Here is a 26,977-nt window from a genome sequence, read left to right as displayed (position 1 = left end):
ACTCATTAGTGAAATGACCTCCAGGAAGCTGGAATCCAATATCTAATGGCCGATTTTTAGCGAGTCCACACGCCAGGGTGGTCGGGGTCCAATGCAGCCCCGGCCAGGCCCAGGCCCCTTGGACTGGGCCACAGGAGGACACGGTGGAGGGTCCCGGCCCCCACGAAGCGGTGCCGGCAGTTCTCCAAGGGCTTGGGCGTTTTCCAGAGGTAGGAGATGGAGGGGACTGATTTCTTCAGCGCCCCCCAAACCACGCCACCCCATCCCACCCATGGGACACATCCCCAGAGAGAGACGCCCCATACACTGGCTGTGCCCCAGCCCTGGCCCCGGGGAATAGGCGGCAGCCCACCCACAGGGTGAGGGGGGGGGCGCAGCTGAAAGGGGTTGTGGGGGAGGGCGGCCCCTGGCTGGGGTCAAAGGGCAAGCGTCCCGCGCGTGCGCAGTCAGCGGCAGGCAGCGACGCGCTGGGGGTGGGCAGCGGGTAGGTGAAGGAGGCCGGGCGAGGAGACGAGGGGGGCTGGGAGGGCTCCACCTTGGCGAGTCCAGCCGTGGAGGCGCATCTTGTGTGAGTGTGAGTGAGTGTGAGTGTGTGTGTGTGTGTATAGAGAGACAGCCCCCCGCCCCGCCCCGCCCCGCCCCGCCCGTCACCCCCGTCCCTCGGAGCCCGCCGGACCCGGCCGGTGAACTCAACAGGCCCGGCCCGGTGCGGGTCAGCGCCGGCGCGGGGCCTGGGGCGGGGGGAGGAGGCGGCGGGGAAGCGCAGAGAGGCTCGGCTTCTTGAGAGGGGCAGGGGCGCCCTCCGCTGTCTAGGGCCACACCACCCTGAACGCGCCCGATCTCGTCTGGTCTCGGAAGCTAAGCAGGGTCGGGCCTGGTTAGTACTTGGATGGGAGACCGCCTGGGAATACCGGGTGCCGAAGGCTTCTTCTTTTTTTTTTTTTTTGTTTTGCCTCTTGTTCTGTCCCCTTTCTGGGAGCGAGTCGGCGGCCCGGGGTGGGGGTCACCCCCACCCTCAGCGCCCGCCGCGGTGCCTGGCGCCCCAGCCCGCACCGTGGGGCCTCCTCTTGTCCCAAGCCGCGACACCGCCGTCACGCGGCAGCATGCGTGGCTTCTGGACTGTCAGGTCTCAGACCAAAGGTCTGCTTCTGTGGGAACCGAGACGCTGGAGGAAACCTTGAGAGTCTGAGAGGGGAGGGAGTTCCAGAAGAAGGCCAGGATGTCATTTTGAGGGAGTATGTGACCAGAACTCGTCCCGTTGCTTTTGGGGTTCTATGGGCTACACGCAGGAATCTTTGGTGGTGGCACCTGATGTTGGGGGATCCGGAGTCACACCCAGACCTGCTCCACAGGCCTCCTTTTACTTTTCTCTTCGGATTCATTATGTTTAAAAAGTGTCTCTTATCTCTATGATTGCATTTTCTTTTCTCTCTCTTTTCAAGCAGATGATGGGAGTCCAAGTATTAAGGTGACATGTGTTGCCCGTGCCCCCCTCCCCCCTGTGTTCTTATTCATTTACCTCTGATGTTGTTCCAGCGTATTGTGGGGGTACCAATGTTAAGGTCGGGTACGTTGCCCTCTCCCAGCCTCCCCCCTCGGGTCAGAGCCTCAAGTGCGCCCATCCCCCAGTCGGTGCGCACCCACCCCATTCCTAATGGAGGTGTATGCCCATCCCCTCCCCCCACCCGCCCGACACCCACCCGATGAAGGTGATTCCTCTGTGTCCACTTAGGTGTCCATCGGTTCGTACCCATTTGCTGGTGAGCGCGAGCACGTGGTGCTCGTGTGTCCATTCTTGGGCTACCTGGCTTACTGGAACGGGTTCCAGCTCTGGCCAGGAGAACCACGAGAGGTGCCCTCTCACCGCTGCTCCTCCTAGCTGAATAGCACTCCGTGGTGTCCACGCGCCACATTTCATTTACGCACTCGTGGGTCCATGGGCACTCGGGTCGCTTCCAGGTCTTTGCGATTGTGACTTGTGCCCTGACTCTAACCCTAACCCTTACCCAGCCCGTCTCCTCCTCGGCCCCTGCCTGACTGACTCCTTCCCGCCCGGCCTGTCACCTGTCACCGTCCTCGGCCCCTGCCTGACGGGGCTCCTCCGTCGCCTGGGCCTTCCAAGGGCTTGGTGTGGACGCTGGTTCCAGGACGCCCTCCCAGGAACCCGGTAGCAGGGCGGCCGCAGCGTCTCGCGCCACCCAACCGTACGCCGGCCGGCGGCCGGCGCTAAGTGGCCTGCGGGGGACGTGCCCCCACTGTGGGGCGGGCGCCCAGCCTGGTGTCTTCTCTGAGGCCCCGTGGCTGCTTTTCCCCCCCGCAAGGGGAGAGCCGCGGAGGTGGGGACCGCCTCCTCGTGGGGACGTACACCCAGCTCTCCACGTCGGATTCCGGGGCTCTCTGTCCTGCCAGAAGGCCCAGCTGGCCTGCGGGTCCTTAGAGTGGCAAAAACATCTGAAAACTGAGATTGAGGGTCCGGTGGTTGTCTGCACTTTTGTGCTGGGCACCCCAGGGAGGCCCGGGGGCTGGCTGGACAACGCGGTCTGCTGGGCAGGGGGGGGGGTTTTGGAGGAGCAACTGATGCCCTTTGCACTTTGGGTAGCAAGTGTCTGAGGTGTCTCTGAGCCCTGCGCCATGTCGGGGGGTGGGGTGGGGGGGTGGGAGGTCGGGGGGGGGGTGGAGGAGCAGGAGGAGGAGGAGGAGGAGGTGGGAAGGGCCGTGGCCTGCAGTCGTGTTCCCGGGGTGGCTTCTTCCACAGGCTGCTTGGCCTGGGCTCCCTGCACCTGGGCCTTTGGAGGACTGGCCCTGTGCTTGCCAACGCTTCCCCTGCAGGGACCCAGAGCTGGGAGGTTGCATCTCTCAGCCCTGGGTCGGGCAGAGCCCCAGCGGGCCATGCCCACAACCTCTCTCAGCACGGGTCCCCCAGAAGGCTCCTTTGGGACCAGGATTCTCTTGCGGGTGACTCTTTAAGGTCTGGCCCCTGGATGGAGGGGCACCAGGAGTAGAGGAGCAGGAAGGGGAAGGGGGTGGCCATGCGAGGGGACACTTTCAGGCCAAGTCCCAGCTTCAGCCTGATCCTCCTGGGAACCCCGGGGTGTACGTCACACCTCCTGGTTGTCCCGCTCTGAGACAAGGGCTCTGAGACAAGGAGCCGGGCTTCGCATTCCCCCAGCAGCCAGTCGTGGGCTGAGGACACCTGGGGCGTTGGGAACTCCCTGGCTTCTCCTTGGCTTAACATCTGGAGCTGCTTGTGAATCGTGCCGCCACACACACCCGAGTGCAGGTGTCTTCTGCACAGACTGCGGGCCTCGCTCTTCTGAATGCCGCTAGCTCGCCACCCACCCACGGGTGAACCTGGTCAGGGTACTTTCTCTCGGGGGCAGACTCTGATCCTGGCGGGCTACCGGTGTTTCTGTTTGCTCGTTTCTTTCTTCCATTTCGGGAAAGGCTTCCTTACTGGGTGTGGAAATCTCCTATGCCTTTCCTCGCCTATTCTGTCAGCTTTAAAATTCTCTTTCAGTTGCCACCCTCACAGATGGATTAGGAAACTCTTTCCGGTGCACTCATTAGTGAAATGACCTCAATGAAGCTGGAATCCAATATCTAATCGCCGATTTTTAGCGAGTCCACACGCCAGGGTGGTCGGGGTCCAATGCAGCCCCGGCCAGGCCCAGGCCCCTTGGACTGGGCCACAGGAGGACACAGAGGAGGGTCCCGGCCCCCACGGTCGCGTTGCCGGCAGTTCTCCAAGGGCTTGGGCGTTTTCCAGAGGTAGGAGATGGAGGGGACTGATTTCTTCAGCGCCCCACAAACCACGCCACCCCACCCATGGGACACATCCCTAGAGAGAGAGAGAGACGCCCCATACACTCGCTCCCCTCCCCCATGCGCTGTGCCCCAGCCCGGGCCCGGGGGAATAGGCGGCAGCCCACCCACAGGGTGGGGGGCGCAGCTGAAAGGGGTTGTCGGGGAGGGCGGCCCCTGCCTGGGGTCAAAGGGCGGGCGACCCGCGCGTGCGCAATCGGCGGCGGCGGCGGCGGCCACGAGCTGGGGGTGGGCCAGGCGAGGAGAGGAAGGGGGCTGGAAGGTCTCCACCTTGGCGAGTCCAGCCGTGGAGGCGCATCTTGTGTGAGTGTGAGTGAGTGAGTGTGAGTGTGAGTGTGAGTGTGTGTGTGTGTGTGTGTGTAGAGAGAGACAGCCCCCCACCCCGGCCCGCCGCTCCCTGCCCGCCCCGCCCCGCCCCGCCTGTCACCCCCGTCCCTCGGAGCCCGCCGGACCCGGCCGGTGAACTCAACAGGCCCGGCCCGGTGCGGGTCAGCGCCGGCGCGGGGCCTGGGGCGGGGGGAGGAGGCGGCGGGGAAGCGCAGAGAGGCTCGGCTTCTTGAGCGGGGCAGGGGCGCCCTCCGCCGTCTAGGGCCACACCACCCTGAACGCGCCCGATCTCGTCTGGTCTCGGAAGCTAAGCAGGGTCGGGCCTGGTTAGTACTTGGATGGGAGACCGCCTGGGAATACCGGGTGCCGTAGGCTTCTTCTTTTTTTTTTTTTTTGTTTTGCCTCTTGTTCTGTCCCCTTTCTGGGAGCGAGTCGGCGGCCCGGGGTGGGGGTCACCCCCACCCTCAGCGCCCGCCGCGGTGCCTGGCGCCCCAGCCCGCACCGTGGGGCCTCCTCTTGTCCCAAGCCGCGACACCGCCGTCACGCGGCAGCATGCGTGGCTTCTGGACTGTCAGGTCTCAGACCAAAGGTCTGCTCTGTGGGAACCGACACGCTGGAGGAAACCTTGAGAGTCTGAGAGGGGAGGGAGTTCCAGAAGAAGGCCAGGATGTCATTTTGAGGGAGTATGTGACCAGAACTCGTCCCGTTGCTTTTGGGGTTCTATGGGCTACACGTAGGAATCTTTGGTGGTGGCACCTGATGTTGGGGGATCCGGAGTCACACCCAGACCTGCTCCACAGGCCTCCTTTTACTTTTCTCTTCGGATTCATTATTTTTAAAAAGTGTCTCTTATCTCTATGATTGCATTTTCTTTTCTCTCTCTTTTCAAGCAGATGATGGGAGTCCAAGTATCAAGGTGACATGTGTTGCCCGTGCCCCCCTCCCCCCTGTGTTCTTATTCATTTACCTCTGATGTTGTTCCAGCGTATTGTGGGGGTACCAATGTTAAGGTCGGGTACGTTGCCCTCTCCCAGCCTCCCCCCTCCGGTCAGAGCCTCAAGTGCGCCCATCCCCCAGTCGGTGCGCACCCACCCCATTCCTAATGGAGGTGTATGCCCATCCCCTCCCCCCACCCGCCCGACACCCACCCGATGAAGGTGATTCCTCTGTGTCCACTTAGGTGTCCATCGGTTCGTACCCATTTGCTGGTGAGCGCGAGCACGTGGTGCTCGTGTGTCCATTCTTGGGCTACCTGGCTTACTGGAACGGGTTCCAGCTCTGGCCAGGAGAACCACGAGAGGTGCCCTCTCACCGCTGCTCCTCCTAGCTGAATAGCACTCCGTGGTGTCCACGCGCCACATTTCATTTACGCACTCGTGGGTCCATGGGCACTCGGGTCGCTTCCAGGTCTTTGCGATTGTGACTTGTGCCCTGACTCTAACCCTAACCCTTACCCAGCCCGTCTCCTCCTCGGCCCCTGCCTGACTGACTCCTTCCCGCCCGGCCTGTCACCTGTCACCGTCCTCTGCCCCTGCCTGACACGCTCCTCCCCGCCCGGGCCGTCACCGTCCTCGGCCCCTGCCTGACGGGGCTCCTCCGTCGCCTGGGCCTTCCAAGGGCTTGGTGTGGACGCTGGTTCCAGGACGCCCTCCCAGGAACCCGGTAGCAGGGCGGCCGCAGCGTCTCGCGCCACCCAACCGTCCGCCGGCCGGCGGCCGGCGCTAAGTGGCCTGCGGGGGACGTGCCCCCACTGTGGGGCGGGCGCCCAGCCTGGTGTCTTCTCTGAGGCCCCGTGGCTGCTTTTCCCCCCCGCAAGGGGAGAGCCGCGGAGGTGGGGACCGCCTCCTCGTGGGGACGTACACCCAGCTCTCCACGTCGGATTCCGGGGCTCTCTGTCCTGCCAGAAGGCCCAGCTGGCCTGCGGGTCCTTAGAGTGGCAAAAACATCCGAAAACTGAGATTGAGGGTCCGGTGGTTGTCTGCACTTTTGTGCTGGGCACCCCAGGGAGGCCCGGGGGCTGGCTGGACAACGCGGTCTGCTGGGCAGGGGGGGGGTTTGGAGGAGCAACTGATGCCCTTTGCACTTTGGGTAGCAAGTGTCTGAGGTGTCTCTGAGCCCTGCGCCATGTCGGGGGGTGGGGTGGGGGGGTGGGAGGTCGGGGGGGGGTGGAGGAGCAGGAGGAGGAGGAGGAGGAGGTGGGAAGGGCCGTGGCCTGCAGTCGTGTTCCCGGGGTGGCTTCTTCCACAGGCTGCTTGGCCTGGGCTCCCTGCACCTGGGCCTTTGGAGGACTGGCCCTGTGCTTGCCAATGCTTCCCCTGCAGGGACCCAGAGCTGGGAGGTTGCATCTCTCAGCCCTGGGTCGGGCAGAGCCCCAGCGGGCCATGCCCACAACCTCTCTCAGCACGGGTCCCCCAGAAGGCTCCTTTGGGACCAGGATTCTCTTGCGGGTGACTCTTTAAGGTCTGGCCCCTGGATGGAGGGGCACCAGGAGTAGAGGAGCAGGAAGGGGAAGGGGGTGGCCATGCGAGGGGACACTTTCAGGCCAAGTCCCAGCTTCAGCCTGATCCTCCTGGGAACCCCGGGGTGTACGTCACACCTCCTGGTTGTCCCGCTCTGAGACAAGGGCTCTGAGACAAGGAGCCGGGCTTCGCATTCCCCCAGCAGCCAGTCGTGGGCTGAGGACACCTGGGGCGTTGGGAACTCCCTGGCTTCTCCTTGGCTTAACATCTGGAGCTGCTTGTGAATCGTGCCGCCACACACACCCGAGTGCAGGTGTCTTCTGCACAGACTGCGGGCCTCGCTCTTCTGAATGCCGCTAGCTCGCCACCCACCCACGGGTGAACCTGGTCAGGGTACTTTCTCTCGGGGGCAGACTCTGATCCTGGCGGGCTACCGGTGTTTCTGTTTGCTCGTTTCTTTCTTCCATTTCGGGAAAGGCTTCCTTACTGGGTGTGGAAATCTCCTATGCCTTTCCTCGCCTATTCTGTCAGCTTTAAAATTCTCTTTCAGTTGCCACCCTCACAGATGGATTAGGAAACTCTTTCCGGTGCACTCATTAGTGAAATGACCTCAATGAAGCTGGAATCCAATATCTAATCGCCGATTTTTAGCGAGTCCACACGCCAGGGTGGTCGGGGTCCAATGCAGCCCCGGCCAGGCCCAGGCCCCTTGGACTGGGCCACAGGAGGACACAGAGGAGGGTCCCGGCCCCCACGGTCGCGTTGCCGGCAGTTCTCCAAGGGCTTGGGCGTTTTCCAGAGGTAGGAGATGGAGGGGACTGATTTCTTCAGCGCCCCACAAACCACGCCACCCCACCCATGGGACACATCCCTAGAGAGAGAGAGAGAGACGCCCCATACACTCGCTCCCCTCCCCCATGCGCTGTGCCCCAGCCCGGGCCCGGGGGAATAGGCGGCAGCCCACCCACAGGGTGGGGGGCGCAGCTGAAAGGGGTTGTCGGGGAGGGCGGCCCCTGCCTGGGGTCAAAGGGCGGGCGACCCGCGCGTGCGCAATCGGCGGCGGCGGCGGCGGCGGCCACGAGCTGGGGGTGGGCCAGGCGAGGAGAGGAAGGGGGCTGGAAGGTCTCCACCTTGGCGAGTCCAGCCGTGGAGGCGCATCTTGTGTGAGTGTGAGTGAGTGAGTGTGAGTGTGAGTGTGTGTGTGTGTGTGTGTGTGTGTATAGAGAGACAGCCCCCCACCCGGGCCCGCCGCTCCCTGCCCGCCCCGCCCCGCCCCGCCCCGCCTGTCACCCCCGTCCCTCGGAGCCCGCCGGACCCGGCCGGTGAACTCAACAGGCCCGGCCCGGTGCGGGTCAGCGCCGGCGCGGGGCCTGGGGCGGGGGGAGGAGGCGGCGGGGAAGCGCAGAGAGGCTCGGCTTCTTGAGCGGGGCAGGGGCGCCCTCCGCCGTCTAGGGCCACACCACCCTGAACGCGCCCGATCTCGTCTGGTCTCGGAAGCTAAGCAGGGTCGGGCCTGGTTAGTACTTGGATGGGAGACCGCCTGGGAATACCGGGTGCCGTAGGCTTCTTCTTTTTTTTTTTTTTGTTTTGCCTCTTGTTCTGTCCCCTTTCTGGGAGCGAGTCGGCGGCCCGGGGTGGGGGTCACCCCCACCCTCAGCGCCCGCCGCGGTGCCTGGCGCCCCAGCCCGCACCGTGGGGCCTCCTCTTGTCCCAAGCCGCGACACCGCCGTCACGCGGCAGCATGCGTGGCTTCTGGACTGTCAGGTCTCAGACCAAAGGTCTGCTCTGTGGGAACCGACACGCTGGAGGAAACCTTGAGAGTCTGAGAGGGGAGGGAGTTCCAGAAGAAGGCCAGGATGTCATTTTGAGGGAGTATGTGACCAGAACTCGTCCCGTTGCTTTTGGGGTTCTATGGGCTACACGTAGGAATCTTTGGTGGTGGCACCTGATGTTGGGGGATCCGGAGTCACACCCAGACCTGCTCCACAGGCCTCCTTTTACTTTTCTCTTCGGATTCATTATGTTTAAAAAGTGTCTCTTATCTCTATGATTGCATTTTCTTTTCTCTCTCTTTTCAAGCAGATGATGGGAGTCCAAGTATTAAGGTGACATGTGTTGCCCGTGCCCCCCTCCCCCCTGTGTTCTTATTCATTTACCTCTGATGTTGTTCCAGCGTATTGTGGGGGTACCAATGTTAAGGTCGGGTACGTTGCTCTCTCCCAGCCTCCCCCCTCCGGTCAGAGCCTCAAGTGTGCCCATCCCCCAGTCGGGGCGCACCCACCCCATTCCTAATGGAGGTGTATGCCCATCCCCTCCCCCCACCCGCCCGACACCCACCCGATGAAGGTGATTCCTCTGTGTCCACTTAGGTGTCCATCGGTTCGTACCCATTTGCTGGTGAGCGCGAGCACGTGGTGCTCGTGTGTCCATTCTTGGGCTACCTGGCTTACTGGAACGGGTTCCAGCTCTGGCCAGGAGAACCACGAGAGGTGCCCTCTCACCGCTGCTCCTCCTAGCTGAATAGCACTCCGTGGTGTCCACGCGCCACATTTCATTTACGCACTCGTGGGTTGATGGGCACTCGGGTCGCTTCCAGGTCTTTGCGATTGTGACTTGTGCCCTGACTCTAACCCTAACCCTTACCCAGCCCGTCTCCTCCTCGGCCCCTGCCTGACTGACTCCTTCCCGCCCGGCCTGTCACCTGTCACCGTCCTCTGCCCCCTGCCTGACACGCTCCTCCCCGCCCGGGCCGTCACCGTCCTCGGCCCCTGCCTGACGGGGCTCCTCCGTCGCCTGGGCCTTCCAAGGGCTTGGTGTGGACGCTGGTTCCAGGACGCCCTCCCAGGAACCCGGTAGCAGGGCGGCCGCAGCGTCTCGCGCCACCCAACCGTCCGCCGGCCGGCGGCCGGCGCTAAGTGGCCTGTGGGGGACGTGCCCCCACTGTGGGGCGGGCGCCCAGCCTGGTGTCTTCTCTGAGGCCCCGTGGCTGCTTTTCCCCCCCGCAAGGGGGAGAGCCGCGGAGGTGGGGACCGCCTCCTCGTGGGGACGTACACCCAGCTCTCCACGTCGGATTCCGGGGCTCTCTGTCCTGCCAGAAGGCCCAGCTGGCCTGCGGGTCCTTAGAGTGGCAAAAACATCCGAAAACTGAGATTGAGGGTCCGGTGGTTGTCTGCACTTTTGTGCTGGGCACCCCAGGGAGGCCCGGGGGCTGGCTGGACAACGCGGTCTGCTGGGCAGGGGGGGGGGTTTGGAGGAGCAACTGATGCCCTTTGCACTTTGGGTAGCAAGTGTCTGAGGTGTCTCTGAGCCCTGCGCCATGTCGGGGGGTGGGGTGGGGGGGTGGGAGGTCGGGGGGGGGGTGGAGGAGCAGGAGGAGGAGGAGGAGGAGGTGGGAAGGGCCGTGGCCTGCAGTCGTGTTCCCGGGGTGGCTTCTTCCACAGGCTGCTTGGCCTGGGCTCCCTGCACCTGGGCCTTTGGAGGACTGGCCCTGTGCTTGCCAATGCTTCCCCTGCAGGGACCCAGAGCTGGGAGGTTGCATCTCTCAGCCCTGGGTCGGGCAGAGCCCCAGCGGGCCATGCCCACAACCTCTCTCAGCACGGGTCCCCCAGAAGGCTCCTTTGGGACCAGGATTCTCTTGCGGGTGACTCTTTAAGGTCTGGCCCCTGGATGGAGGGGCACCAGGAGTAGAGGAGCAGGAAGGGGAAGGGGGTGGCCATGCGAGGGGACACTTTCAGGCCAAGTCCCAGCTTCAGCCCTGATCCTCCTGGGAACCCCGGGGTGTACGTCACACCTCCTGGTTGTCCCGCTCTGAGACAAGGGCTCTGAGACAAGGAGCCGGGCTTCGCATTCCCCCAGCAGCCAGTCGTGGGCTGAGGACACCTGGGGCGTTGGGAACTCCCTGGCTTCTCCTTGGCTTAACATCTGGAGCTGCTTGTGAATCGTGCCGCCACACACACCCGAGTGCAGGTGTCTTCTGCACAGACTGCGGGCCTCGCTCTTCTGAATGCCGCTAGCTCGCCACCCACCCACGGGTGAACCTGGTCAGGGTACTTTCTCTCGGGGGCAGACTCTGATCCTGGCGGGCTACCGGTGTCTCTGTTTGCTCGTTTCTTTCTTCCATTTCGGGAAAGGCTTCCTTACTGGGTGTGGAAATCTCCTATGCCTTTCCTCGCCTATTCTGTCAGCTTTAAAATTCTCTTTCAGTTGCCACCCTCACAGATGGATTAGGAAACTCTTTCCGGTGGACTCATTAGTGAAATGACCTCAATGAAGCTGGAATCCAATATCTAATCGCCGATTTTTAGCGAGTCCACACGCCAGGGTGGTCGGGGTCCAATGCAGCCCCGGCCAGGCCCAGGCCCCTTGGACTGGGCCACAGGAGGACACAGAGGAGGGTCCCGGCCCCCACGGTCGCGTTGCCGGCAGTTCTCCAAGGGCTTGGGCGTTTTCCAGAGGTAGGAGATGGAGGGGACTGATTTCTTCAGCGCCCCACAAACCACGCCACCCCACCCATGGGACACATCCCTAGAGAGAGAGAGAGACGCCCCATACACTCGCTCCCCTCCCCCATGCGCTGTGCCCCAGCCCGGGCCCGGGGGAATAGGCGGCAGCCCACCCACAGGGTGGGGGGCGCAGCTGAAAGGGGTTGTCGGGGAGGGCGGCCCCTGCCTGGGGTCAAAGGGCGGGCGACCCGCGCGTGCGCAATCGGCGGCGGCGGCGGCGGCGGCGGCCACGAGCTGGGGGTGGGCCAGGCGAGGAGAGGAAGGGGGCTGGAAGGTCTCCACCTTGGCGAGTCCAGCCGTGGAGGCGCATCTTGTGTGAGTGTGAGTGAGTGAGTGTGAGTGTGAGTGTGAGTGTGTGTGTGTGTGTGTGTGTGTGTGTAGAGAGAGACAGCCCCCCACCCCGGCCCGCCGCTCCCTGCCCGCCCCGCCCCGCCCCGCCCCGCCTGTCACCCCCGTCCCTCGGAGCCCGCCGGACCCGGCCGGTGAACTCAACAGGCCCGGCCCGGTGCGGGTCAGCGCCGGCGCGGGGCCTGGGGCGGGGGGAGGAGGCGGCGGGGAAGCGCAGAGAGGCTCGGCTTCTTGAGCGGGGCAGGGGCGCCCTCCGCCGTCTAGGGCCACACCACCCTGAACGCGCCCGATCTCGTCTGGTCTCGGAAGCTAAGCAGGGTCGGGCCTGGTTAGTACTTGGATGGGAGACCGCCTGGGAATACCGGGTGCCGTAGGCTTCTTCTTTTTTTTTTTTTTGTTTTGCCTCTTGTTCTGTCCCCTTTCTGGGAGCGAGTCGGCGGCCCGGGGTGGGGGTCACCCCCACCCTCAGCGCCCGCCGCGGTGCCTGGCGCCCCAGCCCGCACCGTGGGGCCTCCTCTTGTCCCAAGCCGCGACACCGCCGTCACGCGGCAGCATGCGTGGCTTCTGGACTGTCAGGTCTCAGACCAAAGGTCTGCTCTGTGGGAACCGACACGCTGGAGGAAACCTTGAGAGTCTGAGAGGGGAGGGAGTTCCAGAAGAAGGCCAGGATGTCATTTTGAGGGAGTATGTGACCAGAACTCGTCCCGTTGCTTTTGGGGTTCTATGGGCTACACGTAGGAATCTTTGGTGGTGGCACCTGATGTTGGGGGATCCGGAGTCACACCCAGACCTGCTCCACAGGCCTCCTTTTACTTTTCTCTTCGGATTCATTATTTTTAAAAAGTGTCTCTTATCTCTATGATTGCATTTTCTTTTCTCTCTCTTTTCAAGCAGATGATGGGAGTCCAAGTATCAAGGTGACATGTGTTGCCCGTGCCCCCCTCCCCCCTGTGTTCTTATTCATTTACCTCTGATGTTGTTCCAGCGTATTGTGGGGGTACCAATGTTAAGGTCGGGTACGTTGCCCTCTCCCAGCCTCCCCCCTCCGGTCAGAGCCTCAAGTGCGCCCATCCCCCAGTCGGTGCGCACCCACCCCATTCCTAATGGAGGTGTATGCCCATCCCCTCCCCCCACCCGCCCGACACCCACCCGATGAAGGTGATTCCTCTGTGTCCACTTAGGTGTCCATCGGTTCGTACCCATTTGCTGGTGAGCGCGAGCACGTGGTGCTCGTGTGTCCATTCTTGGGCTACCTGGCTTACTGGAACGGGTTCCAGCTCTGGCCAGGAGAACCACGAGAGGTGCCCTCTCACCGCTGCTCCTCCTAGCTGAATAGCACTCCGTGGTGTCCACGCGCCACATTTCATTTACGCACTCGTGGGTCCATGGGCACTCGGGTCGCTTCCAGGTCTTTGCGATTGTGACTTGTGCCCTGACTCTAACCCTAACCCTTACCCAGCCCGTCTCCTCCTCGGCCCCTGCCTGACTGACTCCTTCCCGCCCGGCCTGTCACCTGTCACCGTCCTCTGCCCCTGCCTGACACGCTCCTCCCCGCCCGGGCCGTCACCGTCCTCGGCCCCTGCCTGACGGGGCTCCTCCGTCGCCTGGGCCTTCCAAGGGCTTGGTGTGGACGCTGGTTCCAGGACGCCCTCCCAGGAACCCGGTAGCAGGGCGGCCGCAGCGTCTCGCGCCACCCAACCGTCCGCCGGCCGGCGGCCGGCGCTAAGTGGCCTGCGGGGGACGTGCCCCCACTGTGGGGCGGGCGCCCAGCCTGGTGTCTTCTCTGAGGCCCCGTGGCTGCTTTTCCCCCCCGCAAGGGGAGAGCCGCGGAGGTGGGGACCGCCTCCTCGTGGGGACGTACACCCAGCTCTCCACGTCGGATTCCGGGGCTCTCTGTCCTGCCAGAAGGCCCAGCTGGCCTGCGGGTCCTTAGAGTGGCAAAAACATCCGAAAACTGAGATTGAGGGTCCGGTGGTTGTCTGCACTTTTGTGCTGGGCACCCCAGGGAGGCCCGGGGGCTGGCTGGACAACGCGGTCTGCTGGGCAGGGGGGGGGTTTGGAGGAGCAACTGATGCCCTTTGCACTTTGGGTAGCAAGTGTCTGAGGTGTCTCTGAGCCCTGCGCCATGTCGGGGGGTGGGGTGGGGGGGTGGGAGGTCGGGGGGGGGTGGAGGAGCAGGAGGAGGAGGAGGAGGAGGTGGGAAGGGCCGTGGCCTGCAGTCGTGTTCCCGGGGTGGCTTCTTCCACAGGCTGCTTGGCCTGGGCTCCCTGCACCTGGGCCTTTGGAGGACTGGCCCTGTGCTTGCCAATGCTTCCCCTGCAGGGACCCAGAGCTGGGAGGTTGCATCTCTCAGCCCTGGGTCGGGCAGAGCCCCAGCGGGCCATGCCCACAACCTCTCTCAGCACGGGTCCCCCAGAAGGCTCCTTTGGGACCAGGATTCTCTTGCGGGTGACTCTTTAAGGTCTGGCCCCTGGATGGAGGGGCACCAGGAGTAGAGGAGCAGGAAGGGGAAGGGGGTGGCCATGCGAGGGGACACTTTCAGGCCAAGTCCCAGCTTCAGCCTGATCCTCCTGGGAACCCCGGGGTGTACGTCACACCTCCTGGTTGTCCCGCTCTGAGACAAGGGCTCTGAGACAAGGAGCCGGGCTTCGCATTCCCCCAGCAGCCAGTCGTGGGCTGAGGACACCTGGGGCGTTGGGAACTCCCTGGCTTCTCCTTGGCTTAACATCTGGAGCTGCTTGTGAATCGTGCCGCCACACACACCCGAGTGCAGGTGTCTTCTGCACAGACTGCGGGCCTCGCTCTTCTGAATGCCGCTAGCTCGCCACCCACCCACGGGTGAACCTGGTCAGGGTACTTTCTCTCGGGGGCAGACTCTGATCCTGGCGGGCTACCGGTGTTTCTGTTTGCTCGTTTCTTTCTTCCATTTCGGGAAAGGCTTCCTTACTGGGTGTGGAAATCTCCTATGCCTTTCCTCGCCTATTCTGTCAGCTTTAAAATTCTCTTTCAGTTGCCACCCTCACAGATGGATTAGGAAACTCTTTCCGGTGGACTCATTAGTGAAATGACCTCAATGAAGCTGGAATCCAATATCTAATCGCCGATTTTTAGCGAGTCCACACGCCAGGGTGGTCGGGGTCCAATGCAGCCCCGGCCAGGCCCAGGCCCCTTGGACTGGGCCACAGGAGGACACAGAGGAGGGTCCCGGCCCCCACGGTCGCGTTGCCGGCAGTTCTCCAAGGGCTTGGGCGTTTTCCAGAGGTAGGAGATGGAGGGGACTGATTTCTTCAGCGCCCCACAAACCACGCCACCCCACCCATGGGACACATCCCTAGAGAGAGAGAGAGAGACGCCCCATACACTCGCTCCCCTCCCCCATGCGCTGTGCCCCAGCCCGGGCCCGGGGGAATAGGCGGCAGCCCACCCACAGGGTGGGGGGCGCAGCTGAAAGGGGTTGTCGGGGAGGGCGGCCCCTGCCTGGGGTCAAAGGGCGGGCGACCCGCGCGTGCGCAATCGGCGGCGGCGGCGGCGGCGGCCACGAGCTGGGGGTGGGCCAGGCGAGGAGAGGAAGGGGGCTGGAAGGTCTCCACCTTGGCGAGTCCAGCCGTGGAGGCGCATCTTGTGTGAGTGTGAGTGAGTGAGTGTGAGTGTGAGTGTGAGTGTGTGTGTGTGTGTGTGTGTGTGTGTAGAGAGAGACAGCCCCCCACCCCGGCCCGCCGCTCCCTGCCCGCCCCGCCCCGCCCCGCCCCGCCTGTCACCCCCGTCCCTCGGAGCCCGCCGGACCCGGCCGGTGAACTCAACAGGCCCGGCCCGGTGCGGGTCAGCGCCGGCGCGGGGCCTGGGGCGGGGGGAGGAGGCGGCGGGGAAGCGCAGAGAGGCTCGGCTTCTTGAGCGGGGCAGGGGCGCCCTCCGCCGTCTAGGGCCACACCACCCTGAACGCGCCCGATCTCGTCTGGTCTCGGAAGCTAAGCAGGGTCGGGCCTGGTTAGTACTTGGATGGGAGACCGCCTGGGAATACCGGGTGCCGTAGGCTTCTTCTTTTTTTTTTTTTTGTTTTGCCTCTTGTTCTGTCCCCTTTCTGGGAGCGAGTCGGCGGCCCGGGGTGGGGGTCACCCCCACCCTCAGCGCCCGCCGCGGTGCCTGGCGCCCCAGCCCGCACCGTGGGGCCTCCTCTTGTCCCAAGCCGCGACACCGCCGTCACGCGGCAGCATGCGTGGCTTCTGGACTGTCAGGTCTCAGACCAAAGGTCTGCTCTGTGGGAACCGACACGCTGGAGGAAACCTTGAGAGTCTGAGAGGGGAGGGAGTTCCAGAAGAAGGCCAGGATGTCATTTTGAGGGAGTATGTGACCAGAACTCGTCCCGTTGCTTTTGGGGTTCTATGGGCTACACGTAGGAATCTTTGGTGGTGGCACCTGATGTTGGGGGATCCGGAGTCACACCCAGACCTGCTCCACAGGCCTCCTTTTACTTTTCTCTTCGGATTCATTATGTTTAAAAAGTGTCTCTTATCTCTATGATTGCATTTTCTTTTCTCTCTCTTTTCAAGCAGATGATGGGAGTCCAAGTATTAAGGTGACATGTGTTGCCCGTGCCCCCCTCCCCCCTGTGTTCTTATTCATTTACCTCTGATGTTGTTCCAGCGTATTGTGGGGGTACCAATGTTAAGGTCGGGTATGTTGCCCTCTCCCAGCCTCCCCCCTCCGGTCAGAGCCTCAAGTGCGCCCATCCCCCAGTCGGGGCGCACCCACCCCATTCCTAATGGAGGTGTATGCCCATCCCCTCCCCCCACCCGCCCGACACCCACCCGATGAAGGTGATTCCTCTGTGTCCACTTAGGTGTCCATGGGTTCGTACCCATTTGCTGGTGAGCGCGAGCACGTGGTGCTCGTGTGTCCATTCTTGGGCTACCTGGCTTACTGGAACGGGTTCCAGCTCTGGCCAGGAGAACCACGAGAGGTGCCCTCTCACCGCTGCTCCTCCTAGCTGAATAGCACTCCGTGGTGTCCACGCGCCACATTTCATTTACGCACTCGTGGGTCGATGGGCACTCGGGTCGCTTCCAGGTCTTTGCGATTGTGACTTGTGCCCTGACTCTAACCCTAACCCTTACCCAGCCCGTCTCCTCCTCGGCCCCTGCCTGACTGACTCCTTCCCGCCCGGCCTGTCACCTGTCACCGTCCTCTGCCCCTGCCTGACACGCTCCTCCCCGCCCGGGCCGTCACCGTCCTCGGCCCCTGCCTGACGGGGCTCCTCCGTCGCCTGGGCCTTCCAAGGGCTTGGTGTGGACGCTGGTTCCAGGACGCCCTCCCAGGAACCCGGTAGCAGGGCGGCCGCAGCGTCTCGCGCCACCCAACCGTCCGCCGGCCGGCGGCCGGCGCTAAGTGGCCTGTGGGGGACGTGCCCCCACTGTGGGGCGGGCGCCCAGCCTGGTGTCTTCTCTGAGGCCCCGTGGCTGCTTTTCCCCCCCGCAAGGGGAGAGCCGCGGAGGTGGGGACCGCCTCCTCGTGGGGACGTACACCCAGCTCTCCACGTCGGATTCCGGGGCTCTCTGTCCTGCCAGAAGGCCCAGCTGGCCTGCGGGTCCTTAGAGTGGCAAAAACATCCGAAAACTGAGATTGAGGGTCCGGTGGTTGTCTGCACTTTTGTGCTGGGCACCCCAGGGAGGCCCGGGGGCTGGCTGGACAACGCGGTCTGCTGGGCAGGGGGGGGGGTTTGGAGGAGCAACTGATGCCCTTTGCACTTTGGGTAGCAAGTGTCTGAGGTGTCTCTGAGCCCTGCGCCATGTCGGGGGGTGGGGTGGGGGGGTGGGAGGTCGGGGGGGGGGGTGGAGGAGCAGGAGGAGGAGGAGGAGGAGGTGGGAAGGGCCGTGGCCTGCAGTCGTGTTCCCGGGGTGGCTTCTTCCACAGGCTGCTTGGCCTGGGCTCCCTGCACCTGGGCCTTTGGAGGACTGGCCCTGTGCTTGCCAATGCTTCCCCTGCAGGGACCCAGAGCTGGGAGGTTGCATCTCTCAGCCCTGGGTCGGGCAGAGCCCCAGCGGGCCATGCCCACAACCTCTCTCAGCACGGGTCCCCCAGAAGGCTCCTTTGGGACCAGGATTCTCTTGCGGGTGACTCTTTAAGGTCTGGCCCCTGGATGGAGGGGCACCAGGAGTAGAGGAGCAGGAAGGGGAAGGGGGTGGCCATGCGAGGGGACACTTTCAGGCCAAGTCCCAGCTTCAGCCTGATCCTCCTGGGAACCCCGGGGTGTACGTCACACCTCCTGGTTGTCCCGCTCTGAGACAAGGGCTCTGAGACAAGGAGCCGGGCTTCGCATTCCCCCAGCAGCCAGTCGTGGGCTGAGGACACCTGGGGCGTTGGGAACTCCCTGGCTTCTCCTTGGCTTAACATCTGGAGCTGCTTGTGAATCGTGCCGCCACACACACCCGAGTGCAGGTGTCTTCTGCACAGACTGCGGGCCTCGCTCTTCTGAATGCCGCTAGCTCGCCACCCACCCACGGGTGAACCTGGTCAGGGTACTTTCTCTCGGGGGCAGACTCTGATCCTGGCGGGCTACCGGTGTCTCTGTTTGCTCGTTTCTTTCTTCCATTTCGGGAAAGGCTTCCTTACTGGGTGTGGAAATCTCCTATGCCTTTCCTCGCCTATTCTGTCAGCTTTAAAATTCTCTTTCAGTTGCCACCCTCACAGATGGATTAGGAAACTCTTTCCGGTGGACTCATTAGTGAAATGACCTCAATGAAGCTGGAATCCAATATCTAATCACCGATTTTTAGCGAGTCCACACGCCAGGGTGGTCGGGGTCCAATGCAGCCCCGGCCAGGCCCAGGCCCCTTGGACTGGGCCACAGGAGGACACAGAGGAGGGTCCCGGCCCCCACGGTCGCGTTGCCGGCAGTTCTCCAAGGGCTTGGGCGTTTTCCAGAGGTAGGAGATGGAGGGGACTGATTTCTTCAGCGCCCCACAAACCACGCCACCCCACCCATGGGACACATCCCTAGAGAGAGAGAGAGACGCCCCATACACTCGCTCCCCTCCCCCATGCGCTGTGCCCCAGCCCGGGCCCGGGGGAATAGGCGGCAGCCCACCCACAGGGTGGGGGGCGCAGCTGAAAGGGGTTGTCGGGGAGGGCGGCCCCTGCCTGGGGTCAAAGGGCGGGCGACCCGCGCGTGCGCAATCGGCGGCGGCGGCGGCGGCGGCCACGAGCTGGGGGTGGGCCAGGCGAGGAGAGGAAGGGGGCTGGAAGGTCTCCACCTTGGCGAGTCCAGCCGTGGAGGCGCATCTTGTGTGAGTGTGAGTGAGTGAGTGTGAGTGTGAGTGTGAGTGTGTGTGTGTGTGTGTGTGTGTGTGTAGAGAGAGACAGCCCCCCACCCCGGCCCGCCGCTCCCTGCCCGCCCCGCCCCGCCCCGCCCCGCCTGTCACCCCCGTCCCTCGGAGCCCGCCGGACCCGGCCGGTGAACTCAACAGGCCCGGCCCGGTGCGGGTCAGCGCCGGCGCGGGGCCTGGGGCGGGGGGAGGAGGCGGCGGGGAAGCGCAGAGAGGCTCGGCTTCTTGAGCGGGGCAGGGGCGCCCTCCGCCGTCTAGGGCCACACCACCCTGAACGCGCCCGATCTCGTCTGGTCTCGGAAGCTAAGCAGGGTCGGGCCTGGTTAGTACTTGGATGGGAGACCGCCTGGGAATACCGGGTGCCGTAGGCTTCTTCTTTTTTTTTTTTTTGTTTTGCCTCTTGTTCTGTCCCCTTTCTGGGAGCGAGTCGGCGGCCCGGGGTGGGGGTCACCCCCACCCTCAGCGCCCGCCGCGGTGCCTGGCGCCCCAGCCCGCACCGTGGGGCCTCCTCTTGTCCCAAGCCGCGACACCGCCGTCACGCGGCAGCATGCGTGGCTTCTGGACTGTCAGGTCTCAGACCAAAGGTCTGCTCTGTGGGAACCGACACGCTGGAGGAAACCTTGAGAGTCTGAGAGGGGAGGGAGTTCCAGAAGAAGGCCAGGATGTCATTTTGAGGGAGTATGTGACCAGAACTCGTCCCGTTGCTTTTGGGGTTCTATGGGCTACACGTAGGAATCTTTGGTGGTGGCACCTGATGTTGGGGGATCCGGAGTCACACCCAGACCTGCTCCACAGGCCTCCTTTTACTTTTCTCTTCGGATTCATTATTTTTAAAAAGTGTCTCTTATCTCTATGATTGCATTTTCTTTTCTCTCTCTTTTCAAGCAGATGATGGGAGTCCAAGTATCAAGGTGACATGTGTTGCCCGTGCCCCCCTCCCCCCTGTGTTCTTATTCATTTACCTCTGATGTTGTTCCAGCGTATTGTGGGGGTACCAATGTTAAGGTCGGGTACGTTGCCCTCTCCCAGCCTCCCCCCTCCGGTCAGAGCCTCAAGTGCGCCCATCCCCCAGTCGGTGCGCACCCACCCCATTCCTAATGGAGGTGTATGCCCATCCCCTCCCCCCACCCGCCCGACACCCACCCGATGAAGGTGATTCCTCTGTGTCCACTTAGGTGTCCATCGGTTCGTACCCATTTGCTGGTGAGCGCGAGCACGTGGTGCTCGTGTGTCCATTCTTGGGCTACCTGGCTTACTGGAACGGGTTCCAGCTCTGGCCAGGAGAACCACGAGAGGTGCCCTCTCACCGCTGCTCCTCCTAGCTGAATAGCACTCCGTGGTGTCCACGCGCCACATTTCATTTACGCACTCGTGGGTCCATGGGCACTCGGGTCGCTTCCAGGTCTTTGCGATTGTGACTTGTGCCCTGACTCTAACCCTAACCCTTACCCAGCCCGTCTCCTCCTCGGCCCCTGCCTGACTGACTCCTTCCCGCCCGGCCTGTCACCTGTCACCGTCCTCTGCCCCTGCCTGACACGCTCCTCCCCGCCCGGGCCGTCACCGTCCTCGGCCCCTGCCTGACGGGGCTCCTCCGTCGCCTGGGCCTTCCAAGGGCTTGGTGTGGACGCTGGTTCCAGGACGCCCTCCCAGGAACCCGGTAGCAGGGCGGCCGCAGCGTCTCGCGCCACCCAACCGTACGCCGGCCGGCGGCCGGCGCTAAGTGGCCTGCGGGGGACGTGCCCCCACTGTGGGGCGGGCGCCCAGCCTGGTGTCTTCTCTGAGGCCCCGTGGCTGCTTTTCCCCCCCGCAAGGGGAGAGCCGCGGAGGTGGGGACCGCCTCCTCGTGGGGACGTACACCCAGCTCTCCACGTCGGATTCCGGGGCTCTCTGTCCTGCCAGAAGGCCCAGCTGGCCTGCGGGTCCTTAGAGTGGCAAAAACATCCGAAAACTGAGATTGAGGGTCCGGTGGTTGTCTGCACTTTTGTGCTGGGCACCCCAGGGAGGCCCGGGGGCTGGCTGGACAACGCGGTCTGCTGGGCAGGGGGGGGGTTTGGAGGAGCAACTGATGCCCTTTGCACTTTGGGTAGCAAGTGTCTGAGGTGTCTCTGAGCCCTGCGCCATGTCGGGGGGTGGGGTGGGGGGGTGGGAGGTCGGGGGGGGGTGGAGGAGCAGGAGGAGGAGGAGGAGGAGGTGGGAAGGGCCGTGGCCTGCAGTCGTGTTCCCGGGGTGGCTTCTTCCACAGGCTGCTTGGCCTGGGCTCCCTGCACCTGGGCCTTTGGAGGACTGGCCCTGTGCTTGCCAATGCTTCCCCTGCAGGGACCCAGAGCTGGGAGGTTGCATCTCTCAGCCCTGGGTCGGGCAGAGCCCCAGCGGGCCATGCCCACAACCTCTCTCAGCACGGGTCCCCCAGAAGGCTCCTTTGGGACCAGGATTCTCTTGCGGGTGACTCTTTAAGGTCTGGCCCCTGGATGGAGGGGCACCAGGAGTAGAGGAGCAGGAAGGGGAAGGGGGTGGCCATGCGAGGGGACACTTTCAGGCCAAGTCCCAGCTTCAGCCTGATCCTCCTGGGAACCCCGGGGTGTACGTCACACCTCCTGGTTGTCCCGCTCTGAGACAAGGGCTCTGAGACAAGGAGCCGGGCTTCGCATTCCCCCAGCAGCCAGTCGTGGGCTGAGGACACCTGGGGCGTTGGGAACTCCCTGGCTTCTCCTTGGCTTAACATCTGGAGCTGCTTGTGAATCGTGCCGCCACACACACCCGAGTGCAGGTGTCTTCTGCACAGACTGCGGGCCTCGCTCTTCTGAATGCCGCTAGCTCGCCACCCACCCACGGGTGAACCTGGTCAGGGTACTTTCTCTCGGGGGCAGACTCTGATCCTGGCGGGCTACCGGTGTTTCTGTTTGCTCGTTTCTTTCTTCCATTTCGGGAAAGGCTTCCTTACTGGGTGTGGAAATCTCCTATGCCTTTCCTCGCCTATTCTGTCAGCTTTAAAATTCTCTTTCAGTTGCCACCCTCACAGATGGATTAGGAAACTCTTTCCGGTGCACTCATTAGTGAAATGACCTCAATGAAGCTGGAATCCAATATCTAATCGCCGATTTTTAGCGAGTCCACACGCCAGGGTGGTCGGGGTCCAATGCAGCCCCGGCCAGGCCCAGGCCCCTTGGACTGGGCCACAGGAGGACACAGAGGAGGGTCCCGGCCCCCACGGTCGCGTTGCCGGCAGTTCTCCAAGGGCTTGGGCGTTTTCCAGAGGTAGGAGATGGAGGGGACTGATTTCTTCAGCGCCCCACAAACCACGCCACCCCACCCATGGGACACATCCCTAGAGAGAGAGAGAGAGACGCCCCATACACTCGCTCCCCTCCCCCATGCGCTGTGCCCCAGCCCGGGCCCGGGGGAATAGGCGGCAGCCCACCCACAGGGTGGGGGGCGCAGCTGAAAGGGGTTGTCGGGGAGGGCGGCCCCTGCCTGGGGTCAAAGGGCGGGCGACCCGCGCGTGCGCAATCGGCGGCGGCGGCGGCGGCCACGAGCTGGGGGTGGGCCAGGCGAGGAGAGGAAGGGGGCTGGAAGGTCTCCACCTTGGCGAGTCCAGCCGTGGAGGCGCATCTTGTGTGAGTGTGAGTGAGTGAGTGTGAGTGTGAGTGTGTGTGTGTGTGTGTGTGTGTGTATAGAGAGACAGCCCCCCACCCGGGCCCGCCGCTCCCTGCCCGCCCCGCCCCGCCCCGCCCCGCCTGTCACCCCCGTCCCTCGGAGCCCGCCGGACCCGGCCGGTGAACTCAACAGGCCCGGCCCGGTGCGGGTCAGCGCCGGCGCGGGGCCTGGGGCGGGGGGAGGAGGCGGCGGGGAAGCGCAGAGAGGCTCGGCTTCTTGAGCGGGGCAGGGGCGCCCTCCGCCGTCTAGGGCCACACCACCCTGAACGCGCCCGATCTCGTCTGGTCTCGGAAGCTAAGCAGGGTCGGGCCTGGTTAGTACTTGGATGGGAGACCGCCTGGGAATACCGGGTGCCGTAGGCTTCTTCTTTTTTTTTTTTTTGTTTTGCCTCTTGTTCTGTCCCCTTTCTGGGAGCGAGTCGGCGGCCCGGGGTGGGGGTCACCCCCACCCTCAGCGCCCGCCGCGGTGCCTGGCGCCCCAGCCCGCACCGTGGGGCCTCCTCTTGTCCCAAGCCGCGACACCGCCGTCACGCGGCAGCATGCGTGGCTTCTGGACTGTCAGGTCTCAGACCAAAGGTCTGCTCTGTGGGAACCGACACGCTGGAGGAAACCTTGAGAGTCTGAGAGGGGAGGGAGTTCCAGAAGAAGGCCAGGATGTCATTTTGAGGGAGTATGTGACCAGAACTCGTCCCGTTGCTTTTGGGGTTCTATGGGCTACACGTAGGAATCTTTGGTGGTGGCACCTGATGTTGGGGGATCCGGAGTCACACCCAGACCTGCTCCACAGGCCTCCTTTTACTTTTCTCTTCGGATTCATTATGTTTAAAAAGTGTCTCTTATCTCTATGATTGCATTTTCTTTTCTCTCTCTTTTCAAGCAGATGATGGGAGTCCAAGTATTAAGGTGACATGTGTTGCCCGTGCCCCCCTCCCCCCTGTGTTCTTATTCATTTACCTCTGATGTTGTTCCAGCGTATTGTGGGGGTACCAATGTTAAGGTCGGGTACGTTGCTCTCTCCCAGCCTCCCCCCTCCGGTCAGAGCCTCAAGTGTGCCCATCCCCCAGTCGGGGCGCACCCACCCCATTCCTAATGGAGGTGTATGCCCATCCCCTCCCCCCACCCGCCCGACACCCACCCGATGAAGGTGATTCCTCTGTGTCCACTTAGGTGTCCATCGGTTCGTACCCATTTGCTGGTGAGCGCGAGCACGTGGTGCTCGTGTGTCCATTCTTGGGCTACCTGGCTTACTGGAACGGGTTCCAGCTCTGGCCAGGAGAACCACGAGAGGTGCCCTCTCACCGCTGCTCCTCCTAGCTGAATAGCACTCCGTGGTGTCCACGCGCCACATTTCATTTACGCACTCGTGGGTCGATGGGCACTCGGGTCGCTTCCAGGTCTTTGCGATTGTGACTTGTGCCCTGACTCTAACCCTAACCCTTACCCAGCCCGTCTCCTCCTCGGCCCCTGCCTGACTGACTCCTTCCCGCCCGGCCTGTCACCTGTCACCGTCCTCTGCCCCTGCCTGACACGCTCCTCCCCGCCCGGGCCGTCACCGTCCTCGGCCCCTGCCTGACGGGGCTCCTCCGTCGCCTGGGCCTTCCAAGGGCTTGGTGTGGACGCTGGTTCCAGGACGCCCTCCCAGGAACCCGGTAGCAGGGCGGCCGCAGCGTCTCGCGCCACCCAACCGTCCGCCGGCCGGCGGCCGGCGCTAAGTGGCCTGTGGGGGACGTGCCCCCACTGTGGGGCGGGCGCCCAGCCTGGTGTCTTCTCTGAGGCCCCGTGGCTGCTTTTCCCCCCCGCAAGGGGAGAGCCGCGGAGGTGGGGACCGCCTCCTCGTGGGGACGTACACCCAGCTCTCCACGTCGGATTCCGGGGCTCTCTGTCCTGCCAGAAGGCCCAGCTGGCCTGCGGGTCCTTAGAGTGGCAAAAACATCCGAAAACTGAGATTGAGGGTCCGGTGGTTGTCTGCACTTTTGTGCTGGGCACCCCAGGGAGGCCCGGGGGCTGGCTGGACAACGCGGTCTGCTGGGCAGGGGGGGGGGTTTGGAGGAGCAACTGATGCCCTTTGCACTTTGGGTAGCAAGTGTCTGAGGTGTCTCTGAGCCCTGCGCCATGTCGGGGGGTGGGGTGGGGGGGTGGGAGGTCGGGGGGGGGTGGAGGAGCAGGAGGAGGAGGAGGAGGAGGTGGGAAGGGCCGTGGCCTGCAGTCGTGTTCCCGGGGTGGCTTCTTCCACAGGCTGCTTGGCCTGGGCTCCCTGCACCTGGGCCTTTGGAGGACTGGCCCTGTGCTTGCCAATGCTTCCCCTGCAGGGACCCAGAGCTGGGAGGTTGCATCTCTCAGCCCTGGGTCGGGCAGAGCCCCAGCGGGCCATGCCCACAACCTCTCTCAGCACGGGTCCCCCAGAAGGCTCCTTTGGGACCAGGATTCTCTTGCGGGTGACTCTTTAAGGTCTGGCCCCTGGATGGAGGGGCACCAGGAGTAGAGGAGCAGGAAGGGGAAGGGGGTGGCCATGCGAGGGGACACTTTCAGGCCAAGTCCCAGCTTCAGCCTGATCCTCCTGGGAACCCCGGGGTGTACGTCACACCTCCTGGTTGTCCCGCTCTGAGACAAGGGCTCTGAGACAAGGAGCCGGGCTTCGCATTCCCCCAGCAGCCAGTCGTGGGCTGAGGACACCTGGGGCGTTGGGAACTCCCTGGCTTCTCCTTGGCTTAACATCTGGAGCTGCTTGTGAATCGTGCCGCCACACACACCCGAGTGCAGGTGTCTTCTGCACAGACTGCGGGCCTCGCTCTTCTGAATGCCGCTAGCTCGCCACCCACCCACGGGTGAACCTGGTCAGGGTACTTTCTCTCGGGGGCAGACTCTGATCCTGGCGGGCTACCGGTGTCTCTGTTTGCTCGTTTCTTTCTTCCATTTCGGGAAAGGCTTCCTTACTGGGTGTGGAAATCTCCTATGCCTTTCCTCGCCTATTCTGTCAGCTTTAAAATTCTCTTTCAGTTGCCACCCTCACAGATGGATTAGGAAACTCTTTCCGGTGGACTCATTAGTGAAATGACCTCAATGAAGCTGGAATCCAATATCTAATCGCCGATTTTTAGCGAGTCCACACGCCAGGGTGGTCGGGGTCCAATGCAGCCCCGGCCAGGCCCAGGCCCCTTGGACTGGGCCACAGGAGGACACAGAGGAGGGTCCCGGCCCCCACGGTCGCGTTGCCGGCAGTTCTCCAAGGGCTTGGGCGTTTTCCAGAGGTAGGAGATGGAGGGGACTGATTTCTTCAGCGCCCCACAAACCACGCCACCCCACCCATGGGACACATCCCTAGAGAGAGAGAGAGACGCCCCATACACTCGCTCCCCTCCCCCATGCGCTGTGCCCCAGCCCGGGCCCGGGGGAATAGGCGGCAGCCCACCCACAGGGTGGGGGGCGCAGCTGAAAGGGGTTGTCGGGGAGGGCGGCCCCTGCCTGGGGTCAAAGGGCGGGCGACCCGCGCGTGCGCAATCGGCGGCGGCGGCGGCGGCGGCCACGAGCTGGGGGTGGGCCAGGCGAGGAGAGGAAGGGGGCTGGAAGGTCTCCACCTTGGCGAGTCCAGCCGTGGAGGCGCATCTTGTGTGAGTGTGAGTGAGTGAGTGTGAGTGTGAGTGTGAGTGTGTGTGTGTGTGTGTGTGTGTGTGTAGAGAGAGACAGCCCCCCACCCCGGCCCGCCGCTCCCTGCCCGCCCCGCCCCGCCCCGCCCCGCCTGTCACCCCCGTCCCTCGGAGCCCGCCGGACCCGGCCGGTGAACTCAACAGGCCCGGCCCGGTGCGGGTCAGCGCCGGCGCGGGGCCTGGGGCGGGGGGAGGAGGCGGCGGGGAAGCGCAGAGAGGCTCGGCTTCTTGAGCGGGGCAGGGGCGCCCTCCGCCGTCTAGGGCCACACCACCCTGAACGCGCCCGATCTCGTCTGGTCTCGGAAGCTAAGCAGGGTCGGGCCTGGTTAGTACTTGGATGGGAGACCGCCTGGGAATACCGGGTGCCGTAGGCTTCTTCTTTTTTTTTTTTTTGTTTTGCCTCTTGTTCTGTCCCCTTTCTGGGAGCGAGTCGGCGGCCCGGGGTGGGGGTCACCCCCACCCTCAGCGCCCGCCGCGGTGCCTGGCGCCCCAGCCCGCACCGTGGGGCCTCCTCTTGTCCCAAGCCGCGACACCGCCGTCACGCGGCAGCATGCGTGGCTTCTGGACTGTCAGGTCTCAGACCAAAGGTCTGCTCTGTGGGAACCGACACGCTGGAGGAAACCTTGAGAGTCTGAGAGGGGAGGGAGTTCCAGAAGAAGGCCAGGATGTCATTTTGAGGGAGTATGTGACCAGAACTCGTCCCGTTGCTTTTGGGGTTCTATGGGCTACACGTAGGAATCTTTGGTGGTGGCACCTGATGTTGGGGGATCCGGAGTCACACCCAGACCTGCTCCACAGGCCTCCTTTTACTTTTCTCTTCGGATTCATTATTTTTAAAAAGTGTCTCTTATCTCTATGATTGCATTTTCTTTTCTCTCTCTTTTCAAGCAGATGATGGGAGTC

The 26,977-nt window shown here is 63.5% G+C and overlaps 8 non-coding genes across 8 annotated transcripts; all 8 read left to right on the top strand.

The window, feature by feature from the left end:
* The first annotated feature begins 807 nt into the window (after positions 1–807).
* On the top strand, positions 808–926 carry LOC142865303 (5S ribosomal RNA). The gene has a single exon (XR_012915606.1). It is a non-coding gene; the product is annotated as a 5S ribosomal RNA (ribosomal RNA).
* Positions 927–4,405: 3,479 nt separating this feature from the next.
* On the top strand, positions 4,406–4,524 carry LOC142865291 (5S ribosomal RNA). Its single transcript, XR_012915594.1, has one exon. It is a non-coding gene; the product is annotated as a 5S ribosomal RNA (ribosomal RNA).
* A 3,530-nt stretch (positions 4,525–8,054) lies between these two features.
* On the top strand, positions 8,055–8,173 carry LOC142865290 (5S ribosomal RNA). The gene has a single exon (XR_012915593.1). It is a non-coding gene; the product is annotated as a 5S ribosomal RNA (ribosomal RNA).
* A 3,543-nt stretch (positions 8,174–11,716) lies between these two features.
* LOC142865289 (5S ribosomal RNA) lies at positions 11,717–11,835 on the top strand. Its single transcript, XR_012915592.1, has one exon. It is a non-coding gene; the product is annotated as a 5S ribosomal RNA (ribosomal RNA).
* A 3,537-nt stretch (positions 11,836–15,372) lies between these two features.
* LOC142865288 (5S ribosomal RNA) lies at positions 15,373–15,491 on the top strand. The gene has a single exon (XR_012915591.1). It is a non-coding gene; the product is annotated as a 5S ribosomal RNA (ribosomal RNA).
* Positions 15,492–19,029: 3,538 nt separating this feature from the next.
* On the top strand, positions 19,030–19,148 carry LOC142865286 (5S ribosomal RNA). The gene has a single exon (XR_012915589.1). It is a non-coding gene; the product is annotated as a 5S ribosomal RNA (ribosomal RNA).
* Positions 19,149–22,674: 3,526 nt separating this feature from the next.
* Positions 22,675–22,793, top strand: LOC142865285 (5S ribosomal RNA). Its single transcript, XR_012915588.1, has one exon. It is a non-coding gene; the product is annotated as a 5S ribosomal RNA (ribosomal RNA).
* Positions 22,794–26,329: 3,536 nt separating this feature from the next.
* Positions 26,330–26,448, top strand: LOC142865284 (5S ribosomal RNA). Its single transcript, XR_012915587.1, has one exon. It is a non-coding gene; the product is annotated as a 5S ribosomal RNA (ribosomal RNA).
* Positions 26,449–26,977: the final 529 nt, after the last annotated feature.

The sequence above is a fragment of the Microcebus murinus genome, chromosome 28 (genome assembly GCF_040939455.1).
Source record: "Microcebus murinus isolate Inina chromosome 28, M.murinus_Inina_mat1.0, whole genome shotgun sequence".
Classification (NCBI taxonomy): Eukaryota; Metazoa; Chordata; class Mammalia; order Primates; family Cheirogaleidae; genus Microcebus; species Microcebus murinus.
Note: the sequence above shows the minus strand (reverse complement) of the source record. Positions and strands in the feature narration are given on the sequence as shown.